The sequence below is a fragment of the Egretta garzetta genome, unplaced genomic scaffold (genome assembly GCF_000687185.1).
Source record: "Egretta garzetta isolate BGI_Z169 unplaced genomic scaffold, ASM68718v1 scaffold1267, whole genome shotgun sequence".
NCBI classification, from domain to species: domain Eukaryota; kingdom Metazoa; phylum Chordata; class Aves; order Pelecaniformes; family Ardeidae; genus Egretta; species Egretta garzetta.
Genome location: NW_009260367.1, coordinates 30,191 through 33,748, shown reverse-complemented (window position 1 = coordinate 33,748; position 3,558 = coordinate 30,191).

Below are 3,558 nucleotides of genomic sequence, written 5' to 3'. Positions count from 1 at the left end.
GCGTTCTCCACCCTTCCCAGTGCAGATGGAGAGATGTGAACTGGTGTTTCACCCTCCCCAGCATTATTTGCTCTTCCACCCCCCCCCAGGAGCCGGGAGGGACAAGCACGTTCTCCTAGGAAGCACAGCAGAAGGATTAACGTCTCGGCCGAGCGTTTTCCGGTCATTTCACCCCTCTGCCCCCTTCCATTCAGCTTACGCAATCAGCCGCTGGGTTTTAGACAGCCCTGGATGGCACTGACCCCCTCCCCTGCGTGATGAAATCCTCGTCGCTGCGCGTCTCGTTAACGCGCTCTTTGTGCCCTGGCCTCCTTTCTGTGCTTATGCCCAACCTCGGTGGGGCTTTGGGGCAAATAAACAAGGGTAGAACGCCCCAGCTCTGCTTTGGAAAGCGTCCCAAGGCTGCTGGCTTACTAACGACCGCCACGCGCTCATCACGGGCCCGGCGATTGCCGCCGGAGTAATTAGCGTTATTAAAACCTCAAGCACTGCCTGGCCCAGCACTCCCTGGGCTCGGAGAGCGAAGGTAAAAACCCATCAGTCGGTCGAGGCGCGGCTCGGCGAGAGCCTAAACGCGCTCCCGATGCTTGCAGCGGGACGGTTGCGAGCCCATCGGCGCCGCGCTCCGAACGGCGCCATTTAATATCCGACGGTCCCCGCGTGCCCGTTTTCCATCGCCTCCCCGTAATTGCTGCGCGCGGAACGGCACGGCGCGGCCATCACGAGCTCATGCGGCTCTAAGGGGGCATTTTCAGGGCTGGAAGCAGGAGGGGGAGCTGTAAATACCGGGTGGCCGTGGGGAATAAAGGACCGCAAGCGTCTCCTTGACCCATCACTTCTGCGTTTGCCCTGGCGGAGCAGCAGCTCGCCCTCCTCCTGCAGCTTTTGGGAGGCTGTTCCGCGCCCTTACGGCTCCTAATTCCCAAACTCAGAGGGCTTCATCTCTGTTTAATCTCCATTTTATCTTTTGCCAACCTTTAATTCGGTCAGCCCCTCCTTGCACCCACATCCTGACAGCAGAGCCCAACTCTTTTTTAAAATAAATACAGAATAAAAGACTTTGGAGAGCCTCTGAAGCGCTCTCAGGGCTGAGAGGAGCAAAGCCCACAGCCACCAACGCGCAAAGACAACTCAGCAAGGCCCTAAACTTCCCGAATTATCGATCGCCGCGGGGAGCGACCCTCAATCGAGCTGCTCCGATGCCTACGGCACGTCCATACGGGTGCATTATCGCACCCGGAGCCTGTTTTATTTTCCTGGGCGAGCGCAAGCTGTTGGGCTACTGGTTTGGAAAGCAAAGCTGAAGGCACAAGCAGAGCCCGTTCCCTATTTTCCAGACCCCCCCTCGTTTCTGCACCCTTGGAAGAAACACCTTGGGAAAGTGGAGAATTCGCCCCTTTTTTGATCCGAAGGGATGGGGAAGAGTTACGGACAAAAAAGGGGACCCAGCTTGGCTGGAGGGGGGAAGAAAAAAAAAACCCCTCCCGACCGCTGAATTATTGGAAGTGGCCCCAATCCAAGGTGCTATTTTGAGAGGACAAACCAATAGGACGCGGGCTGAAGAGGCGCTGGTTAAATCCCAACCTTTGGACCCAACACCCCTAGAGGGATCGCACGTTCACAATTCCAGAGAGCCTGGTGGAAAAGCTTCCGCTTGCTCCATCCCAAGCTGCATCCCCGCTCCCAGGCAGAGCTTCCCAGGATGGATGAGGAACACCTTCACGATGACCTGCGCGTTTTTGAAGGTAAACTTCAGCCGCGCCGGCCCTTCAACCCACCACCTCCAGGAGATGGGCAGGAGCGAAGGGGGTAACGAGACCCCATCTTGTCGCATGGGTTTTCTCCACCAACGCGCTTGGTTTCTGAGGGAGAGGAAGGTCCATGCTCTCCTTCCTCCTCTGCATAGGCAACGTCAGCTCTAATGAGGTTGATTGATTGGGGTGGGGAACCCCACCCTGATGAGCTCGTCCCCGGGGGGTTGAGGCTGAGCTGGAAGCGGAGGGAAAGGGACGTTGCAGCAGCTGTGGGCTGTCACTGGGATGAAGGCCCGGTGGTGGGGTGAAGCTGGTGGGGTCCAACCAGCAACACGTGAGAGGGTTCAACCTTGGAAGTCTCCAGGACCAGCGTGAAATTGGGCTCTTCCCAAGCCGAGCTTCCCCAAAGCGAGTGGCCCAGCACCCTTGCAAACCTCCTGAGGTTGAACCTGGGAACCTGTGGGTGTTTCCAAGGTTCAACCCCTCCGAGGAGGGCACCTGATGGGACAGCAAAGACCCCTCCAGACCATGGCCTGGCACGTCGGGAAGCATTTCCCTCTGGAAAAGGGTTACTAGACAGCCGGCGGGGGGGGGTTAAAAACGTGCCACAGCCCCAAATACACGTTACGAGCTTAAAATGTCTCTATTTTGCTTTATGTGGTACCTGGGGGCACCTGCCCTGCCCTTCAGCAAGGCCGCTCCGGTGCCACCGCGACGCACTGGGTGCCAGCCACCTCCCTTGGGGGGCTTTCAGCCCCCCAGCTTGGTCCGAGGAGGAATTATCACCAAAATCTTGGCTTCTGTAGCAAATAGTTAACTATTCCGGCTTATTTATTAACCCTTCTATAAATGGAACCAGAGGAGCTGGTTCTGGTGAGACCCCCCTGGAGCCCCGTGTCCAGCTGGGGAGCCCTGGGCACCAGGAGGAGGTGGAACGGTTGGAGCGGGGCCAGAGGAGGGCGACCAAAATGCTGCGAGGGCTGGAGCCCCTCTGCTGCGGGGCCGGGCTGGGAGAGTTGGGGGGGTTCAGCCTGGAGCAGAGGGGGCTGCGGGGGGACCTGAGTGCGGCCGCTCAGGGAGGGCGGTGGTGGAGGCCCCATCCCTGGGAACATCCAAGGCCAGGTTGGCCGGGGCTGTGGGCAACCTGCTCTGGTTTAAGGTGTCCCTGCTGCTGCACCCCCTCCTGGGTGACCTCTGGGGGTCCCTTCCACCCCAAACCATTCCAGGATTCTCTGAGCTATGAAAAAGCTCCCTGCGATCCGAGGGGATCATTTTCACATCTCTTTTTTTTGTTTTTTTCTTGTCTTTTAAAGACAGAAACTTCCTCCAGCAGAGGCTGCGATCCTTTTTGACCGTGTACTTGCTACTGGCCTTCTCCTTCTTGCTGATCATCATCCTGTTCTCTGTGTCGCTCTCCAGAGGTACTGGGACATCTTCGAACTAATTAACGAAGTACCAAAAGGACCGTGAGGTCCAAGTGGACTCCGTGGGTCCTAATTCCACGGGACAGGGCGACCAGAGGAGCCCCCAGGCTGTCCTACGGAGCGGCCGCTGACATCCACGCCGCCGCCTAGGTCTAAAACCCCATCTAAATATATAAAATGCTGGCTAATCCAAGCGATAAGATGGTATTTTAAGTTTCCTGGGATTTCTTTGGCCCGTAGGCTGCTGGAAAATGCGACCCCAGCAGATGAAACTGGAATAAAATATATTTTGGGAAAAGCACATTGGGAACAATTCCTTCCCCTTGGGGCTGTCAGGGGCTGGAAGGGGCTGCCCAGGGAAGGGGTCGAGTCCCCAGCCT